We start from the raw sequence: 22,468 nt of genomic DNA, 5'->3' as shown, positions 1-22,468 counted from the left end.
GGTGGTAAAGCAGGTAAGCCTATGGTGGCAAAGAGATTGTCTTTATCGTTTTTTTCGGCTCACCTTGTTTATTCCTTTTGTTTTCCCCCCAGGTGCTGGGTTTCGGCGAAGAAAATGATGGAGGGAGAGCCGAGTTGAAAGATGCGGTGGACTTGTGAGTATAACGCGGCGCTGCTGCTGGCGAAGCGACGCGTGCTGAAATAATGTCCTTTCCAGGCTCGGAGATGTGCTGGGTCCGGAATCAGGTAAGGAATCAAATAATGTCCGTGATCTAACCTCTTCTCCTTTCTTTTCCTTTTGTCTAGGAGCTCCGGATTCGAGGCGGGCGTGGCAGAAGACTGGATGCTGACTTGCAGACACGGTGAGCGTTACGCTGCTGGATGCAGAATAACACGAAGCATGAACTGCTGTTCGGGCGTGGTTTAAATAGCCTGCAAAGTAGTCCCAGGTAAGAAGTTCCCCAGAACCACACCCGAGTAAAAAATAGTCCCTGTAATAAAATAGTCCCATCCAGGCCTCACGTTGGCTTGGACTCATTTGCAGCATGGTCTGCATAAGGTAAGTAAAGCCTATGAGCCTGGTGCCTGTGGCACCAGGACTGATTTCTATGATGAGCCTGGTGCCTAAGGCGCCAGGACTGAATCCAAACAGCCCCCAGCCGGGGTTTTAATGAGTAACTGGATGCCTGCTCCCGGGGCTGATGGACTCGATCCGGATGCCCGGGGGTAGGCATCATGACACTGGGAGCCAGTGTAGAGATTTCAGTCCTGGAGAGATACGGTCCCTGGGCTTGATGCCAAGGACAAGTCTCGCAGTCCTGTTCTGGATGAGTTGCAGAGGGCGGAGAGTAGAGGCAGGCAGATTTAGATAGAGGCTGTTACAGTAGTCCAGCTTGGAGAGAACCAGGGCTCTGGAGACAGTGAGCTTCTGGGGGAAGGAGAGGAAAGGAAGAATACCTCTAAGGAGGTGCAGCTGGTAGTGTGACTTCTTAGAGACGTCAGATATGTGAGGAGAGAAGGAGAGTGTGGAGTCGAAGATGACCCCGAGGTTTCTTTCCTTGCAGGTAGGAGCAGGAAGAGGGCCAAGAGAGGCCGACCAGAGAGCTGCAGGGAAGGAGTGAGTGGGTGTGGCGATGAGTAGAATCTCAGTCTTACTGGCATTAAGGCAGAGGTCATTGGCGGCGCAGCACTCCTGGATAGCAGACAGACAGTCGGAGATGAGGGAAGGAGAGGAGGAGGCCGAGGGTAGCCTGAAAATGAGCTGGGTATCATCCGCATTGCACTGAAAGTTGGGGCAGAGAGTGGCGATGCGGTGGGCAAGGAGTGCCAGATACTGGTTGAACAGCCAGGGAGAGAGGTTAGATCCCTGGGGAACGCCACAGGTAGAGAAAAAGATGTCAGAGAGGAAGGACCCCAGTTGGACCTGGGAGGGTCGATTGGAGAGGAAGGAGGACAGCCACGCCAGAGCCTGACCAGTGATACCTAGGTTATCAAGGAGGCAGTTGAGCAGGATGGTGTTTATCATTGGTAGGTTTACTTGCTAGCAGGTCCTTTTTGGTGGTAATTTTAGTTTGCAACAAATTCATTTTGGTTGCTAGAGCATCTTGTATGGTGGTGCTCCATTCTTTACTCAGTTCAGTAGGGTTGGCACTGGGGTGTTTGGGCTTTCCAATTCTCTCAGGATGGAAAATAACTCTTTGGAATCAGAGGCTGCATTATTGATCCGTGTATTATAGGAATTTGCTTTGGTTGAAATTATTGCTGACTTGTAGTTTTTGTTAGACAATAAGAAGGTGTTTTTGCCTCTAGTGTTGGATTTTTTCTGAAAGCATGTTCCAAAGTGCGTTTCTTTCTTCTAAGATCGACTAAATCATCATTGAACCAGAAGCATGACCGTTTATCGGTGCGTTTCGTTTTGGTGTTTAGGGGTGCTACCGCATTGATGGTAGAAGTAAGACAGTTTTTGTAGATCTCCGCTAGGAGACAGGGGTTATCGCTGGTGATTGATGGTGTGTCTAGAGCTGTACTTAATATAGGGCTAATATTATCTGGTGTGAGTTTACGAAGATTTCTAGCTTCATAGTTGTGAGTAGATTTTTGTTCAGTGGGGAGGATCTCAGTTGGAGATTAGTCTTGGCTATAACAACAACTCCACCTCCCTGGGAGTGAGTCCTATCCACTCTGAATATGGTATATTCATCTGGGATAGCAAGTGACAGCAGAGGGCCTGAGGCTTGGTGCAGCCAGGATTCAGTAATGACAAGGAGATCAAGATGAGAGTCGAGTATAAAATCGTGAATTTCTGTTGCGTGCGCTCCTACGGAACGGGCATTAATGAGTGCTCCCTTGAGGTTGGTAATAGGTTTTTGTTTAGGGACAGTAGTTTCGGTGGCTGGCTTGGGGCACGGTTTGAGGTGGGGTTGTTTGGGTGTGATTTTAGGCAAATGGAGGTTGAGGGAGCCTGAGGTTTGGGTCTGTCTATGTGTGAAAGGGTGTGCCGTGGTTCCATGACCATGCCAATGAGTGCGGGATCTTAGCCGGAGGCATCTGGTCTCTCCCAAATGGGGTGGGAAGGATGGTTTCCAGTGATGGGAAAGATTTGCGTGATCTCTGATGCGGGTGGCTTGGTGTGAGAGGTGCTAGTGTGAATGGGGTTGTTAAGGCTGGTGGTGCAGTAGTGTGTGGTAACTGCTGGAAATGGTGGTGTTGTAGGAAAGAAAGGCATGGGACACGTGATTGGAAAGTGCCGAGGACAGGCCGGTTTAGACAAGCCATTCTTATGAGCTACAAAAAGATTCCCAAGACAAGGTACTCTGTTTTGAACAATACAGAAGGGAAACATGATAGCAGTTAACCACAATTGCATGTTAAGTATAATTTGCACTATCAATATCATGACTGATAATCAGATTGGCTGAGGAGGGCTTTTCTGTAGCAAGGAGCTAATACGATATTTTTGCCGTCTGAGACAACTTTGCTAATGTGGGCTAGAGTGGGTTTGCAATTGCAAGTCACTAATGCAATTTTTTTCACACAATCTAAAAGCAACTTTACTGATGTAGGCTAGAATGGGTTTGCAATGGCAGTCACTAAAACTATTTTTTCACACAATCTAAGAGCATCTCTACTGCTGTAGGCTGGAATGGGTTTGCAACGGCAGTCACTAAAACAATTTTTCGCTGATGCGAATTGCATTGGCTGGCAAAGTTATTGCCATGATCGCGAGTGCTATTTGTTAAAGTGGTTTGACAACTGCCCGTACCGTTTGCTTGTTTCATATGGAATTCGTAACAATCCTGTGTCTGGGTGAGACTGCCAAGTTAGGATAGTTCTGTTGGGATAAGAACACTAAGCCATCCAAGGAATGTCGATTTAAAATGTATCTATTATCATGTTTGATTCCCATCCACATGCCAGAAAACAGATAACTCTGTTTCGCAGTGCGAAAATGCATATGATGAGTTTCATAAACCCTAACGGTGTGAAATAGCATTCAGAACAGAAAGACACAAGTGACAAGTTATATAACCTATAAAAATAAATTCAGTTCATGTTCTTGGTTTAGTCCCAGTTTCAAACAGCATAATTTGCATATCATACGAGCCTCTTGCTGTCGCACAATTAGTTGTCTGTCACCTCCTCTTGCATGCTGCTTGATTTGTTGTAGTCCAATGAACCTGATGTCCTGACCATGATCTGATTGATGCTGAGTTTGCCAATGGGCGGCAAACAGAAGTTTTGGATCCTGACTATTGAGGTATGCAAAATGTTCACGAATCCTGGATCGCAACTCTCGGATAGTGCTGCCAATATAGATCTTTTTACATACACATTGAATGCCATAAATAATACATTTGGAACGACAGTTGATGAAGTCCGTGACCTAGACTTGCAGGCCACCATGGCATGCGAAGACCTTGGTCGGAGACTGGGCGAATTGGCAAAAATTGCATGTGCCACATTTGTGAAAACCAATTGGTTTAGTGAAAGGAGACATCCAATTGAGCTGTCTAATGGGGGCAGAACTTAAGAAAGAGGGACTAAAGAGATTCCTCAAAGTCGGTGATATGGGGAGAATGATATTTGGTTTGCCGGGAATATATTGAGCTAAGTCCGAAACCAATTGAAGGATGTCCAATGTTTTTGTAAAATGTAAAACAAAAACTTGCAATCTTGAGAGTATTTGGTAATGAAATTAACGTATTTCAGAAAAAGCACTGCAGCCAATATGTGTGGACAGGAGATCACGTCAGGGTGACCAAATGTAGGGGTTGACCTCAGATCTCTGCACTCTAAAAAAAGCCTACTTCTTAAAAAGAAGTGAATGCATGTTGTCATTAAACCAAGTTTATTTTCACAATGGCCATTGAGAGAGAGAGGATAGCCAACTACTTGGACTGGGACTAACCTGAGTCTCCTCAAACACAGAACAGATACAGTATATATACATTTCCAGAACACTTAACACACGCCCACATTTCCCTCATGTTTCCTTAAAAGTAATTACCCAAAATACAAATGGTTTGGCCCGATACAAGGAACTCGAATCCCCTCAATCCCATTGGCTGCCTTTCACTGGAGCATCACTCTCTGGAACATACCATTTTTCATGACATTGCAAATGCAAGTCCAACCCTCTTTGTGGGTTTCTTCCTACAAGACACATAATACATTTTTAGTACAGCTTTCTACTTTGTCAATCTAACATGCATAGTTTATGTAAGGATACTTTTATATGAGGCTCTGGAGAGCCAGTAAAGAAACTCCTTTGATCAGGCACTTAACTAATTTCTCCACGCACTCTGACATTGTTGGCGTTTCTCTCGCTTTTCCATTATGCCGGACCATCAATTCATTTCATGTGGCCTCCGTTTCCATTATAATCATGTTTGACCTTCTAAAAGGCCTGTGATCATTTTCTATTGCCTATTAACCTGTTACCCTGGGCTAGGAGGATAGCTCAGGCAATAACTCGGGAGCAATGCACTCGTCTTGGAAGCTATACGATACAAATTCCATTGGGACCTACAGGTCGAGTAACTTAGTTTACCTACTTGACCTCAGAGAAATTCGATCGTGCCATAGCAACAGATGACAACACATCTAAATGTGCTTTCTGTAAAATGGTGCCTGTCACCACAAACCCACTTTATGTTTGGCACATTGCTGCCACCCAGAAGCGAACCATGCACAGTGAAACCTGTATTTGACATTTTTACGGAAAACAAAGTAAATGTTGCTGCAAACAAAGTAAATGTTAAATAAAGGTTTCAAACCTTGCCGGTCGGATAGTACAGCAAGTAGAACGCTCGTTCTGATGTCTGTGCAGAGCCTGTTGACGCAGGTTCGAATCCTGGCAAAGCCCAACTCAGCCTTTCATCCTTCCAAGGTCAATAAATGAACACCAAACACTGTGGGTAATAATAAGCAGCGCTCAGATACCTGAGGGTTTGTAGCGCTATATAAATAACAAATTATTATTATTATTAAACATCCCCTGCAAATGGTACTTGCCCTTCATAAAATCTACTAGAGCATGCGAGTGGCTGAAAGTACTTTTAAAGCCCTGGATGAGTGTCGGTAAAATGTAAAAGGTTACTTACCTGCATGACTAAATAGACATGATAAAAAGGCGCTGAAAACAGTTTTGCCAGCTCTCTCCCACGGGTGCTAATATATAATGCAATCATAATCCTGGACCAAAGCCAGCTCTGAGGGGGTAACTACAGTGTATGGTAGAGCAGTGGGGTCTGTAGATATACAGACTGGATGGAACTATTGATCATTAACATCTAGTTAGCTTTGTGTCTTCATTATGTAAGAGGAAAGAAAGTAAGAGACTGAGTGGATGGCGTAGCAGACAGAGAACTGAACAAGCTAAGTGGAATATTGTAGTTTGCGGCAATCTTGCTTTCTGGAATAAAGCAGCAGGTTGATAAGATAGAATGTCAAATGAGTATGGGATATGCTCACGGGTTGAGCACCAGTTGCACAGATGCATACCACCAGCAGGTTACAGAACTAGGTGTGCCATCAAAAGAATTTAGTCATGCACATTTTCAAAAGTGTTCACTTGTCCTCTTCCTCAATAAAATGAAATGTAGTTGAGACTGAGATTTAGATACACAATTCTTAACTTTACTGTAAAGCATGGAGACAAGGCAGTGTTTTACAGTAGCAATTCTGTCATTATTCATTATTTAACAACTTAAAGTTTTAAGAATGGAATTTCATGACTGTTTTTAAACAAAAAAAAACACATCTGTCTTTTCCAGACAAGATATAGTTAGCTTAATAAAAGTATCATATTGATGACTTCTGGATTGCAATTATTCAAAAACAAAAATGAATTCTTGTCTAGAACTCCCACACAGTCCTTTGCCACTGAAGAGTGGAAGAGAGGATTACTACGGCACTCTCTTGCCATTAACCCCTTTTGAACTTGCAGCGAACAGAGAAAAGAGAGTGGAGAGTGCCCGGAAGGCAAAAGTTGAATGCATGTTGAGCTGTGCTTTCATTGAACAGGGTAACTTGAATAGCTAGCTTTGCTACACAAGTGCCCATTTAATTAGCAAACCTACAGAATTGCACAGCAAATTGCAATGCGACATTGCTTATTTTATGCCTTGATGTACAATAGTCCAAAGACACTCTTACACAGTAAATGTTATTTTAAAAATATATATTTATTCTTTTCTTAATACTTTTCAAAAGTGATTACTTCTAAAGTAGTTGCTCATGCTTACAATTGTTACAGAATTTGACACTAACAACAGTTCTACCATATTATCGGTACTACTGCACGCTCGTGTTTCTTCACAGATGTACAGTAATTGTATTTAGTTAGCAAAACCACATAAGATAACGTTTTTAGAAAGGAAGAAGATTGGTTATGCAAACAGCAGCAGAGCTTAACATTCTAGAGACACTTTTCGGAGCTTCTATCGCTTTTAAAGTCCAATCCCTAACTATATGAAAAAGTCAGTGTAGGAGTAAAGGCAAAATCTTACAAAGTAGCAGATATAGCAAAGTTCCACAGGATACTTTAGGCCTCTAGGATAGGATGCTTGAGGATATAACACAATTTAGGAGGCTCCTGCAAAAGGACTCTAACGGAACCCAAGCTGGCAAACTTGGGTCAGTTGTAGATCGGAAATCCTGGACACCTCTTCACGCTCTCCAGTCACACTGGAGCGACTCTTGAGTTCAAGGTTCAATTATACCTTTTACCCCACAGTACCTTAAGGTTAGAAGAAATAAACGTAGATGGATTCTCCTCTGTGCAGCAGTGATGGACTCGGTCTACTGAATCCTCGGTCTGTTGACAAAAGGGAAGACTCTGAATGGGATGCCTCAGCAGCAGTCTCGAGAAAGCACCCTTGACACAGATTCCTTCAGTCTCCTTGGTCGGTCTGCGGTTTTGGTGCCTTTTTCTAAGCACCAACGAAGGTGGGTATTCGCCTGGTCGATCTTCGATTCTGAAGTCCTGCACTCTGGTGAGGGGACTTAGATGACTGGAGTCGTGCCTCTGGAGGTTCAACTGAAGCTCACCAAAGTTCTAGATGGATTTAGCCTCGCAAAGACATTGCACTGCAAATGGGTCAGAGATTTCCTGGTCTTTGCGGCCTGCAGCTCTGGAAAGGCACAGCACCTCGGCAGATGGCTCAATTTGTAGTTCGTCTCAGGGATGGTTGGTCCCACCAGACAAAGGGAAGGAGTGGTCCTCTTTGGAGCTACTCTGTCGATTAGAAAACAGGGTCAGGACAGTAGTGGATGCTTCACAGTGATTGGAAGACCTCCTCCTCTTAGGATAGTAGAAGAAGGGCTAACAAATGACAACCACGATAGAAAAGGCGAAAAATGAAAGGGGCCACCATCTTAGAACATGGTCGACCCTATTGTGCATAACAGGGACTGTGAATACAATCTGCGGTAGAAAATAGCACAATAGTTGGTAGAACACGTCCACTGCCACGGGGTTGTCTCTGCGACTACTGTGAGCATTTCTCCCAGATTATTCCCGGGGATCCTTGGTGCAGGGGGCCAGGGGAGGGCCATCGCTCTTGGATCCCAACCCTCGGGGTGGACCAGCGCGGGAGGATCATCTGGGCAGGGGGTCCTTGGAGACTGCGAGAGGAGCACCTTTGGGCAAGACGCAGTATCCCATTGCTTTCCAGTGCACCCCTACCCGATATCCCTGCAGTCTTTATGGAATGTTTTCACCAAAATCCCATCCCCTGAAGCACTTTTCCTTATGGCTAAGACAGAGAAAACAACAGGGGAACTCCAAATTACCTCTAAAACCCAATAAGAATTGTACCTCTCCACAACACTACAACTCCCATAATCCCATTCCCCTATTGAAATCCACATGGACTGGGACAAGGAAGAGGAAGATGGGAGCCATGAGGATTATCCATAGAAATCCATGGGCAATGGATTCCAATGGGCAGTCTCCATGTTGTCCCGATACCGAGGTCAGGCAGAGTCAGGCAGGGAGGGACAACTATTCACACATGACTCCAATTAACTCTAGCTAGGAGTATAAAAGCAACAGCCAGAAACAGCATTGTGAGCGAGTCAGAGATGCTGGGAGGTACCAGAGACAGGAGAGAGCCCTTGTGAGCTGGAGAGACCATGGGAGGCCTGGAGAAGGAGAAGAAAACCGCCCAAACACTGGCCCTGCTACCAGAGAGCAGTTTGCAGTGTGGAGGAGGAAACCATTCCTCCAGAAGGCAAGACATGGGGTAGCTGGGTGGCCTGGAGTTACCAACAGTTAAACTCCTCCCCTGGCCCAGACAGGCGATCCCAGGCTTCTGAGGGGCAGAGCGAGAGATCCTGACCGCCTACAGATATCCCCCATTTGGCTCCTGCAGCTCCCAAATACTGAAAGTGCCATTTCGGGGGAGCAACGAAGTGGGATCAAAATCAGCCCAATGCATTCTGGGACTACAAGTCCCAAAACCTTTTTTGTTAAAAAATGTTGACTTTTGGAAAAGAAGGTTACAAGCCTGACAGAACCCAGTGGTAAAACTACAAGATGCAAATAAACCCATCAAGACCAGCTGCAGAGTGTTCCGGCGCCACCTGGGTGCTCGTGTGAAAGACTCTGGCTGATCCCCCTTTGTTTTGAGTTGAAACTAAAAGAACCAGAAGGCCGTGCAAGAGCTGCAAGAAGAATGGTCAAAGTGGTCCTGCAGAGGTTGAGCAACATCCGCTGTACAGTCGAAAGTCTTTGACCAGCAAGTAATTGAAAGGTAAAGGAAAGGAACCCAGCATGGTCATATATATATAAAAAAAATCAGGATGAGAGATCCTATACACAGCTGTGTAGTTCTGAACATATACATTTATTTCAAGAAAACCAGATTTTTTGGGTGAATTGTCAGTTATTTTACAGAACTTTCGATAAGCACGAAAGTAAGTGACAACGGACAAGTGTGATTATATAGAGTGGAAATACAAGGTAAGTATCAACATCTATACTGTAGAGGTAAGGTAAGGACTCCACATACGGGCAAAGTCATATATTATGGTAGGATGGACCTACAGTTGAAAAAAGTGCACCTGAGACGGAAAGTAGTCCAGGGCGTAGTTAAAACAGGGTGTACACAACAATATCTACAGAACATACTTGAAGGGGGGTCCGTAACATCTGCTGCTGCAATAGCAGTGGGGTGCTGTAGACAATCCTTTAATGATTACTGGAAAACAGGGCCTGTGTAGGTACCACAGCATGGGATGGTTGACAGCAACCATCCCATGCTGTAGACTCCGCAGTGACTTCTGCACCCTCCGGCTTTTCGATCTAGGACCTACACAGGCCCTGTTTTCCAGCCCCCGGGACCCTGAGACAAATCGAATCATCAGGAACCCACGGCCAACTTTAAGTGCATCTCGCACCCACAATCCAGTAATCACTAAAGGATTGTCTACAGCACCCCACTGCTATTGCAGCATCAGATATTACAGACAGCACCACATCCGGTGTCAATCCTGATGAAGGCCAACACACAGACAGGCTTCAATCAAGCCCTACATGGCCGAAACACCCCCGTGTCGATCCCCTGTGACACAACTGTACAAACCCACCTTTGTGTATGTTCTGTAGATATTGTAGGTCCACCCTACCATCATATATGATTGTGCCCTTATGTGGAGTACTTACCTCTACAGTATAGATGTTGATACTAACCTTGTATTTCCACTGTATATAATCACACTTGTCCGTTGTCACTTACTTTCGTGCTTATTGAAAGTTCTGTAAAATAACTGAGAATTCACCCAAAAAATCTGGTTTTCTTGAAATAAATGTATATGTTCAGAACCACACAGCTGTGCATAGGATCTCTCATCCTGATTTTTTTGATATATATATATATATTTATATATATGTGTGTACCCACCTGGGTATATCAGGATCCCGCCAGGCGCCCTAATATTTTCTTGACCCAGCATGGTCAGACAGAAGATTGGCAAGAGTGAACCTGGCAGAGGTATGCCATCGAGAGGGGTGTGCCCCCGGAAGAGGGGGACCCAAGGGTGATGAACCACGCCCTAAAAACCATGTATAAAAGGGGCAGAGTCTGATGCCTCAATGAACAGTAGTGCTGACAAGGGTCGTGGGAGGATAGCTTAGGGGCAACGTGCTTGCCTTGGAAGCAAGACGACACAGAGCACCACAGGTTCGATCCCTGGGTCTGTGCTTAGATACCTCTGGGTATTAAGCGTGTTATAAATAACCTATAATATCAAGGGTGAACCCAAGAAAGGAACTGGTTCAAAAGACATTAAGATTTGTGAACCAAGGAAAAGCCATAGTAACCCTGAAAGCGGGATGGTGAAAATTGAGAAGGTTCTGCGCCCAGAAGAGGGGGACCCAGGGATGAGCCATTATCAGCCTAACTACCGTATAAAAGGAATTTTGTATTTGTTTTGTTGAATACGATTCATAAGGGGTTTCCACCCGGAAGAGGGGGACCCAGGAATGAAGGTATCACCCACCGAACATTTGAAAGGAGCTTTTGTTTTGTTATTTTTGGAACCCATCAGGTCCCTGGAGGCAAGAGACTTTTTACTGAAAAGAGAATTACTCAAGGAAGAACCTCATACTTGCCAAGGAACTGCCTGCTTGTGCTGGGAAAGCTTGAGCGTGTGCTGTGCACAGGACTGCCACCTTACCGCATGCTCAAAACATGGGAAAGGGAAACCCCTCACTTAAGCCCATCCTGACATATTACTTGAGAACACTTTTTTGTTAATTGAAAACCCCATCCAACACTCTTTCTATATTAGTTGTAAGGACTGGCAATATGTTTTTTTGTATAGGCCCTTTTACTTTGACCAGACGCCACAAGGACTGCCTTATTTTTCATTTGATGGTTGAAGCTTGCTCCCATCTTAGATTTAGGTTAGATTAGGGGTTTTTCCAAACTGCATATTGTTTAAATAAACACCCTTGAATCGTGATCTCTTGTGTGTGTCTTCACTGTTGCCACCATGAGGGCCTTACACTAGAAAGTCACAGGAGCAGAGAGAAGAGGGATACTAGGTATCCCCTTAGCACTCCACATAAGTATCCCTCTATCCTTAAGAACTGTAGTTAGTCAATATAAGGAAATAATCTCAAAGGAGAACCCAAAGGGTTCCCATCAACACTGCACCACATAAGGTGCTGTGTGCTACAAAAGCGAAACACAGATGCCTTTAAAGAGATATGGAGGAAAGCAGACTCCATATTAAAGATACAATACAGAGAGCAGAGTTCCAAAGGTCAGAGCAAATAAGAATGAATGAGGGGAAAAAGGATCCCCTCATTCAGGATAGAAAGAAGCAAAATGTTCTGGGGGTCTCATTAGTAGAGGGGATGAACCATACAAATGATACATCTCCCTAACACTCGCCCCCTGGCCCCAGACTAAGGGACAGGAGAATATAATCCACTCATGGATGGATCTCTGGTTCCAGTCGGTCATACTTTCTGGAGAGACCATCAGCATTCTTATGTTGGATACCTGACCTGTGCTCAATGGTGAAGTCAAAGCCTTGAAGGATAATGGACCACCCGAGCAACTTTGTATTTTCTCCTTTCATCTGCATCAACCACCTTAAGGGTTGGTGGTCAGTTTGAATCCTGAAAGTAGTTCCATACAGGTATGGTTTAAACTTCTTGAAGGCCCATTTAATAGAAAAACATTCACGTTCAGTTGTTGCCCACCTTGTTTTCCTATCTTTTAGTTTTCTACTAATAAAGCAGATGGTGTGCTCCCTGCCTTCGGTATCATATTGACTCAAGACTGCTCATATCCTTGTGTTGGAAGCATCAGTCTGGACTAATAGGGCCTTAGTATAATATGGAGCTCTCAGCACAGGAGCTTTACAGAGGGCATCTTTCAGACCCTGAAATGCTTTTTCACAGTCCTCATTCCACTTGATGATTTTAGGGTACTTGGTAGAGGACATAGTATTCAGAGGAGAATCTATAGTCTCATAGTTCTCAATGAAGTTCCTGTAATATCCTGTAAACCCTTAAAAGGCTCTTACTTGAGTTTCAGTAGTACGGGTGGCCCAGTCCTGTACAGCTTGTACCTTGCTGGGTTAGGGCTTGATCTCACCTCCTCCTACCTCATGTCCTTAGTAGTCCAACTTGGCACTTGCTTGCCTAAATGATCCGATTGGCTTGCTGAAGAGCCTGCAACACCTGTTCCAGGTGGAGGGCTGAACACGGCTATGTCATCCAAGCATGTCATGCAGACATTTTCTAACCCATTCAGAACATGATTTACCATTCTCTGAAATGTGGCAGGTGCATTTTCTAATCCAAAGGGCATGACCTTAAAGGGATGGTCTAGTAAACATTTTTATTTAAAAAATAGATAGGCCACATAAAAAAAAAAATACTAGCATCCTCCGTTTTAAAACTTCCTATGCGACCGCAAACATAAATACAACGTTATTGTGTTGGAAAACGCTGCGGTTTTAAATCCGCAGCGTTTTCCAACACAACCGCGTTGTGTCTGCCTGAATCTGCTTTACCATTTGGGGCTCTCGGGCTCCCCTGGGGAGCCCGAGAGCCCCAAATGGAAAAGCAGATTCAGGCAGACACAACGCGGCATTGCGGAAAACAACCGCGTTGTGTCTGCCTGAATCTGCTTTCCAATTTGGGGCTCTCGGGCTCCCCAAGGGGAGCCCGAGAGCCCCAAATGGAAAAGCAGATTCAGGCAGACAACGTAGCATTTCCCATTTGGGGCTCTCGGGCACCCCACGGGGAGCCCGAGAGCCCCAAATGGGAAATCAGCTGCAGGTAGAAACACTACGCGGCATGTAAACATAACCACGTGTGTTTCTGCCTGCTGTGGCTTTCACTTTGGGTCTCCGGTGCTCCCCTGGGAGCACCGGAGACCCAAAGTGATAGCCACAGCAGGCAGAAACACACGCGGTTGTGTTGGAAAACGCTGCGGTTTTTCTTTCCAAGTTTCTCAGGCTCCTCTGAGCCGGAGGAGCCTGAGAAACTTGGAAAGAACAACCGCAGTGTTTTCCAACACAATAACGTTGTATTTATGTTTGCGGTCGCTTCAAAAGCGACCGCAAACATAAATACAACGTTTTTAAGCTGCGGTTTTATTTCTAAGTTTTCCGGGCTCCTCCAGCCCGGAAAACTTAGAAAAAAAACCGCAGCTAGTGCTTATTTTTTGTAAAAAAAATAAATAGCACTTACCGAGATTCAGCTGCAGCTTTCCTGCTCTGGTCTCCGGTCCGCGTCCTCCGAGTCCCGGCACTAATGAAGGGAAAGCCACCCAGCGGTAGACTTTGTTTACTACAGCTGGCTGGCTTTTCCTTCATTAGTGCCGCAAAAGCAAAAGCCAGCACAGGAGGGCCTCCATTTCACAAAATGGCGGCGCCCCTGTGCTTGCTTTTTCGAATTTTGAGCTTGAATAGCTCAAAATTTTACATAGGAAGTTTTAAAACGGAGGATGCTAGTATTTTTTTTTTTATGTGGCCTATCTATTTTTTAAATAACATTTTTTACTAGACCATCCCTTTAAACTGGTACAGGCCTTCTGGGGTACACAATGTTATTTTCTCATGGTAAGTCATGACAATTTGCCAATAACCACTTGTCAGCTCAAAAGTACTGGGGCATTTCGCTGAGCCTACACCACTTCATCTGTCCTTGGCAAAGGATGGGCATCAGTTTTGGTAACTGAATTCAAGGCCCTATAGTCCACACAGAACATAAGCTCTTTGGTTCCTGCTTTTGGTACTAACACAACTGGTCTAGCCCATGGGATTGTGGAGTGTTCAATTACTCCAAGGTCAAGCATCTTGTTGACCTTTTTAATGTGATTCCTCACAAGATTTGACATCCTGTAGCCCCTGCTTTTCACAGGTACACCATCACCCATGTCAATGTCATGCTTGGCCCCAAGGGGTCAAGCTTGCTGTTCGTGAAAACAGAGGGGCAGACTGAGTTAAAAAAGATTTGCACTCCTTTTGTTGCTGCAGTCTCAAATTAGAATAGACCCATCTGAAGGGTATCCCTTTAGAAGATCTGGGAGAGGCTCACTATCTCCTCTTCTTCTTGATCATAAGCTAAGAACAAAGCTCCTATCATTGGTCTAGAGACATAGACCTTCGGGCAGTTGGCATGAAAGACCATAGGGGCCTTCCTGGGGTTTATCAGGTCTATCAAATAGTTGACCTCTCTGTGCTTTAGTAAAACAAGGGGGTAATACTCCACTGTGGTGACCACTTATTAAATCAATCACTCAAAAATGGTGGTTAGTTCAGTTAGTAAAAGGTGCACATAGGCAGCAGGGTGTCAAGACTAAGGCTCTAAGTCCAAACAAGCCTCACAACGACACAAGCAAAACCTAGAGTTTCTGACCAATATGCCATGCACCCAAGGATTTACAGATTGATTCATAATTCAGTTTTTAGATATTGTTTTTATTCTACAATCATTGTTAATGTTCAACCTTCGCCAACATGTGTTTCGACCTAGTAAACTCTGGTCTTCATCAGGGCGTAAATGCTTCTCCAATTCAGTGAATCCAAGCAATTCCTAATCTCTTAATTCAACCAACTCGTGATTCCTTCATATAGCTACGCGTATTACAAAAATGATTTGGTTTCTTAACCTTTCACAATCAATTCTTCCACATTAGGTCCAAGCTGTTGAAACCTAATGGCACTGTGCCTCTCCATCAAAACAAATTTCTCGAAAATGCAAAAAAAGTTCAACCAATTTATCCTTCAGGTTAATTCCTCACAACTCGAAATATTATATCTTATATTGTCCAAACTGAGGGAAAGGATACCTCATCACAATTCATTATAAAAATATCTAAGAAAAAGGGAAAACAAAAATAGATGTAAACAAATACAGGGGCAAAGGGCATCCAATGTATCTTCTCGCAATTTCCTGAGGAACAGTAATCTGCGTGATATAACTAGTGAGAACCAATCTGAAAGTAATACAATTATTGTCTCTGATTCGCCTGTAAAAACATCGGAAAAAAATCTCTGCTCAGTCAGCCACTGTCCGTGAGGGTAACTTGGCACATGGAAACAGGGACACGCATTGTGAGTATACGGAGGGTGACAAACGGTTATCCGAGGGCCAGAAGAATAAAGATACATGTGCTGGAATTGATAAACACTTGAAATCAATAGAAATGGGTGTTCAAGACATATTCGATATATTCAAGAACCCTGCTGCCATTTCTCTCACAAATACACCAACATCTGAAATTCACTCTGCCACAGATACTCCAGCGTTTTTTGGACAGATACCTTTGTCTGAGACAAAGGATGTTCCTGTACAAGCCAACCCTCTGCAAAGCGTCCCTGTCAATGACATTAATTTGGATAATCAAGACGCACTGAACCCTTGGACAGCTCCACATAGGGAAGGCGCAGAGAATGCTAGCAAGATAGCGACACAAAATGCAGTGATCCAAATAATCTTGCCAACTGAGGACCACATAAAGTAAATAATAGCGATCAAGGAAAGGAACCTGTCCCAGTGACAAGAGATATCTCAGTAGAAACCTTAATGCGTTATATTAGGAAATCAAAGTCCTCTACTACTCCAGGCCCGAACAATCTATCTTTTACAATGTTTAAACAGAACGTGCCGATGAGGGCTAAAATACTCCATCTAATATATATTAATATGATTGCAATAAAGAGAATCCCTGACTCCTGGAAAATATCATTTGTCTTGTTGATATTCAAAATGGGTGATCACCTGAACTCAATGAATTATCGGCCTATATCGCTGATGAATGTCGAGGCGAAGATTTTTGCATCCATGGTATTGGATAAACTGGTTCGCTGGATTGATGAAAATGAAATCCTGGACTTTAGACAGATAGGGTTTAGGAAGGGTATGGGGACTGACGCAGGGGGTTTATTGGTTACCACACTGAAGAATAATGCTCGGAATATGAGCAAATTTCCTTTGTATATCGCATCAATGGACCTTTCATCGGCCGATAGATGGTCGATAGAGTTAAGCTATGGCATCGGTTAATTGAACTGAACATTGACAGGGTTCTATTGGATATGCTGATACATCTTTACTCTGACACAGTTATGAGGGTGAGACTGAGTAATGACGGGTTACTGTCCAATGAAATAAAGGTGATGAATGTTAATGTTAATGCTAAAGGGTATTTGTACCATGTACTATCACCACTGGAGTGGTCCCCTGGCGCTTGGGCGACTTTGAAAAAGGGAGAGGGGGGTGAGTTAGTGGGAATGAGCTGGAAAAGTTCAAGATAGCAGTGATGTGCTGTTGGCAGCCTCAGTCCGGTGGGTCCGTTGGCTGGGCTTGGGGTGTTTTTCGGTTGGTAGTCGTCATGTGCTGTTGTGCAAGGCTATGTGTGGTTTGTTTTGTTGTTGCAGTGTAGTGAAGTTTGTGCGGTATGCTGCGTTTAAGGCATGTGGTTGTGTTGGTTTGAGTTTGAGAGGTGTATGCAGAGGAGTGAAATTGTTAGTGGGTTGGTTATTGATTCATGATTGCACGCTTGGTCTAGGCTTGGCAGGAGAGTCGTATATCAATTATTGAATAACATCTCTATCTAGATGCGACGGAGGCTACGTTGAAGATTCCAACTAAGTGCGGCATATGCTGACATTTACAATTCTATCTAGATGTGGCGCATGCTAAGCTTAGGAGTTCCCGCTATGTGTGCACATGCTAACATTAAGCAGGGGTGTGCCCTAGCCGCCATATTGTTCAATCTCTATGTCTCGGGGGCAGGGACATTTTTCGATGGTTGTCGCCTCGTTGCACCAAAGATAGGTCCAATGAAAATTAAATGGGTTGCCTATGCTGATGATTTTTTACTTTTTGACTGCACCAAAATTGTCCTGCAATGACCTATTAATTCCTTTGTGCTTTTTATAACAGATTTAAAGCTAAAAATCAACCCTCAAAAAACAGAGTAATTATTAACTTTGGGCAAAACAATAAAAAATCTGTTAAAATAGGCAGGTACTGTGAGGGAGCAAAGATCCTACAGAAATCAATTTGGTATTTTGGCTATTCATTCTCTAGTGAAATGACTCATAACTTTCTTAAAACTTCCCTTAGGATGAAGGCAACAGATGCTGGCAGACAGATGAGATTAATAGAGAAGAACGTTGGTAGGTTCTCGATATCTGCATGTAGGGAGTTCTTCTGTATGAAGGTTATACCGAGACTTACGTATGACTTAGAATTGTATCCATTTGTTTTTTCACACTATTTGAAAATCATTGAATCCATCATATGGAGAAAAGTTTATTTTTTACCGAGGCGTATTCCAATGGAAGCTATCCGTTATGAGTTTGGCTTACATTCATTGAAAAGCTGTATGGAATGTAAGAAATTAGCTTTATATAAGAAATGCTTAGTTAGTGAAAAAAATACAATGTACAAGTTATTAGGCACTAATATGATGGAGAACTTTATGAATACGCACAAAAAAGATGTTGAATCAATAACCTCTAACCTAGGCCTTACAATAGAGACTCTTATTAAAAACCCATCTAACGTTAAAACAATAGTAAAAGCATTTTGATTGGGTTGAGAACAATGCAGTAATATTAAATTCGAAATTGTATCCTCAAATTGTATCAGCTTGGAAGTGGTAACCTGAGCCGGATAATTATTTTGTAAAATATCCATTGCGTCAGTTTAGGAACAGCACGATGCGTTTCCGGTTTAATGTAATGAACACGCAAGAAATATGTAACATTCGAACCACAGTTCCCGATGAACAGAAAGATTGTTGATTCTGCCTAATAGAAGGTGAAAATGAGTCTCTGATACACCTATTATTAATATGTCTGAAATTGAATAACGAAAGGATTGAATATTTTGTTAAAGACGTTTCTAATGTCTATAGCGATCAAGTATGGTACAACATTCTACATGGTGCATCCACAGCATTGAAAATCAGAGTGAATGCTTTCTTATTGAATATATGTAATGTGAAATAGTCCCCTTAAGGTGAATTTGGAATTTTAATAGCATATTTTTTTTATTTCTTTTATTTGTTTGGCTGAATAATTCAACCTTTCAAATTATCATTCAATTAATTAACAAACAATTTACGTAAGCAATTGCAATCTTTACAAAATAATTCTTTGCACAATATTGTACATTTACACTTAAAAATTAAATTAATAAAAAGGTTAAGATTTTTACATATTAATACAAACTACATGTGTCACATAAACAATAACTACAATATCACATCATTATAACAGTGATATAACAATATTGGGCCTCATTACGAGGTTGGAGGTAGCCATGGCGCTATTAGCGCCATGACTGCCTCCAAACTCGTTCCGACTCCGCCCTGGTGAATGGAGCAATTACCGGTCCATTCCACAGTTGGCGGGACCGGTAATTCCCCATTCACCAGGGCCCTTCAGCATTCCCTTTTGAGCCCCCATAGGGCTCAATGGGAATGGGGAAGGCGCTAATAATGGTACCGCAAATTGCAGTACCGTTATTAGCTCCAGAGTCCCTTTGCGGGTCCCGTCCTTAACGCCTGGAAAAACCAGGCATTAAGGGAGGACCCGCAAAGGTAACTTGTAGTAGGGCGGTAAGGGATTACCGGCACTGGTGCCCTTACCGGTGCCGGTAATCCCTTACTGCCCACCTCGTAATGAGGCCCATTTACTCTTAAAAAGGTCTAATCTCAATTTACCTCTCTAAGTAAAATAGCATTCACATATTGGACCAGTGCAATTTGTACTGGTGTTCTTGAGCTATTAAATAATAAATACCATATTTACAGGCCGATTCATGGAATTAATGTGCGCTGAAAATTCCGGCGCAGAGGTGCCAAAACGTGCGATTCGCAGTAAAAGTGCGATAATCGCAGTGCAACTGCAAAAATCGCAGGGAAACCAGCGCACATCGATTCATGGAAGTCCATGCGCGAGAAATATATTGGATGTGCGCTGAAAATGTGCGCGGCGCACGCCGGCGCACAGGCCATCCAACGGTGTGCGCCACGGCCGCTGCGAAATCGCACATAGCGCGGCGCACATTACGAAAGTAGGCGGAACACGGGGTGTAACACTCGGAATGGGGAACAACGCGTGATAATATGGGCGTCACGGGGGAAGTACAGGAGTCAAGTGCGCGGAACGCCCACACGCTCGCCTACAACTCGTGTTCATGGAATCGAATACGGCAAACCAGCGCACGGTCAAAGACGCACACAGGGCCAAACAAGTACGCCACAAGAAAGCAGGCGGTAGCGTCCCTGCGCCTGAAATAAATGTGCGCCAAAATGTAGCCAGCAGTGCAGGGCACCCTCCACCAGGCCCACACTCCTGTCTCCCAGCACCCACACCCCCCAGCACTGTAGGGCACCCTCCACCAGGCCCCCACTCCTGTCTCCCTGCACCCCCACCCCCCAGCAGTGCAGGGCACCCTCCACCAGGCCCCCACTCCTCTCCCCCTACACCCCCACCCCCCAGCACTGTAGGGCACCCTCCACCAGGCCCCCACTCCTGTCCCCCTGCACACCCACCCCCCTTCATCCAGGGGCACCCTCCACCAGGCCCCCACTCCTGTCTCCCAGCACCCACACCCCCCAGCACTGTAGGGCACCCTCCACCAGGCCCCCACTCCTGTCTCCCTGCACCCCCACCCCCCAGCAGTGCAGGGCACCCTCCACCAGGCCCCCACTCCTGTCCCCCTGCACCCCCACCCCACAACACTGTAGGGCACCCTCCACCAGGCCCCCACTCATGTCCAACACATGTCCCCCTGCACCCCCACCAGTCAGGGGCACCTGCCAGCAGGCCCCCACTCATGTCCAACTCATGTCCCCCTGCACCCCCAGCATCCAGGGGCACCCTCCACCAGGCCCCCACTCCTGTCCCCCTGCACCCCCACCCCCCTGCATCCAGGGGCACCCTCCACCAGGCCCCACTCCTGTCTCCCAGCACCCACACCCCCCAGCACTGTAGGGTACCCTCCACCAGGCCCCCACTCCTGTCCCCCCTGAACCCCCACCCCCCTGCATCCAGGGGCACCCTCCACCAGGCCCCCACTCCTGTCTCCCAGCACCCACACCCCCCAGCACTGTAGGGCACCCTCCACCAGGCCCCCAATCCTGTCCCCCTGCACCCCCACCCCCAGCACTGTAGGGCACCCTCCACCAGGCCCCCACTCCTGTCTCCCTGCACCCCCACCCCCCAGCAGTGCAGGGCACCCTCCACCAGGCCCCCACTCCTGTCTCCCTGCACCCCCACCCCCCAGCAGTGCAGGGCACCCTCCACCAGGCCCCAGTCCTGTCCCCCTGCACCCCCACCCCCCAGCACTGTAGGGCACCCTCCACCAGGCCCCCACTCATGTCCAACTCATGTCCCCCTGCACCCCCACCCCCCACCAGTCAGGGGCACCTGCCAGCAGGCCCCCACTCATGTCCAACTCATGTCCCCCTGCACCCCCACCCCCAGCATCCAGGGGCACCCTCCACCAGGCCCCCACTCCTGTCTCCCAGCACCCACACCCCCCAGCACTGTAGGGCACCCTCCACCAGGCCCCCACTCCTGTCTCCCTGTACCCCCACCCCCCAGCAGTGCAGGGCACCCTCCACCAGGCCCTCACTCCTGTCCCCCTGCACCCCCACCCCACAACACTGTAGGGCACCCTCCACCAGGCCCCCACTCATGTCCAACACATGTCCCCCTGCACCCCCACCCCCACCAGTCAGGGGCACCTGCCAGCAGGCCCCCACTCATGTCCAACTCATGTCCCCCTGCACCCCCAGCATCCAGGGGCACCCTCCAGGCCCCCACTCCTGTCCCCATGCACCCCCACCCCCCTGCATCCAGGGGCACCCTCCACCAGGCCCCACTCCTGTCTCCCAGCACCCACACCCCCCAGCACTGTAGGGTACCCTCCACCAGGCCCCCACTCGTGTCCCCCCTGAAACCCCACCCCCCTGCATCCAGGGGCACCCTCCACCAGGCCCCCACTCCTGTCTCCCAGCACCCACACCCCCAGCACTGTAGGGCACCCTCCACCAGGCCCCCACTCCTGTCCCCCTGCACCCCCACCCCCAGCACTGTAGGGCACCCTCCACCAGGCCCCCACTCCTGTCTCCCTGCACCCCCACCCACCAGCAGTGCAGGGCACCCTCCACCAGGCCCCCACTCCTGTCTCCCTGCACCCCCACCCCCCAGCAGTGCAGGGCACCCTCCACCAGGCCCCACTCCTGTCCCCCTGCACCCCCACCCCCCAGCACTGTAGGGCACCCTCCACCAGGCCCCACTCATGTCCCCCTGCACCCCCACCCCCCACCAGTCAGGGGCACCTGCCAGCAGGCCCCCACTCATGTCCAACTCATGTCCCCCTGCACCCCCACCCCCAGCATCCACGGGCACCCTCCACCAGGCCCCCACTCCTGTCTCCCAGCACCCACACCCCCCAGCACTGTAGGGCACCCTCCACCAGGCCCCCACTCCTGTCCCCCTGCACCCCCACCCCCCTGCATCCAGGGGCACCCTCCACCAGGCCCCCACTCCTGTCTCCCAGCACCCACACCCCCAGCACTGTAGGGCACCCTCCACCAGGCCCCCACTCCTGTCTCCCTGCACCCCCACCCCCCACCAGTCAGGGGCACCTGCCAGCAGGCCCTCACTCATGTCCAACTCATGTCCCCCTGCACTCCCACCCCCCTGCATCCAGGGGCACCCTCCACCAGGCCCCCACTCCTGTCTCCTAGCACTGTAGGGCACTCTCCACCAGGCCCCCACTCCTGTCTCCCTGCACCCCCACCGCCCAGCAGTGCAGGGCACCCTCCACCAGGCCCCCTCTCCTGTCCCCCTGCACCCCCACCCCACAACACTGTAGGGCACCCTCCACCAGGCCCCCACTCATGTCCAACACATGTCCCCCTGCACCCCCACCCCCCACCAGTCAGGGGCACCTGCCAGCAGGCCCCCAC

The 22,468-nt window shown here is 46.9% G+C and overlaps 1 protein-coding gene across 1 annotated transcript in view; it reads left to right on the top strand.

Annotated features, from left to right (window-relative positions):
- Nucleotides 1–22,468, top strand: part of LOC138489456 (zinc finger protein 436-like) — a 299,198-nt gene that overhangs the window by 214,652 nt on the left and 62,078 nt on the right. The window lies entirely within an intron of this gene.

The sequence above is a fragment of the Ambystoma mexicanum genome, chromosome 9 (assembly GCF_040938575.1).
Source record: "Ambystoma mexicanum isolate Mex_15411 chromosome 9, UKY_AmexF1_1, whole genome shotgun sequence".
NCBI lineage: Eukaryota > Metazoa > Chordata > Amphibia > Caudata > Ambystomatidae > Ambystoma > Ambystoma mexicanum.
Note: the sequence above shows the minus strand (reverse complement) of the source record. Positions and strands in the feature narration are given on the sequence as shown.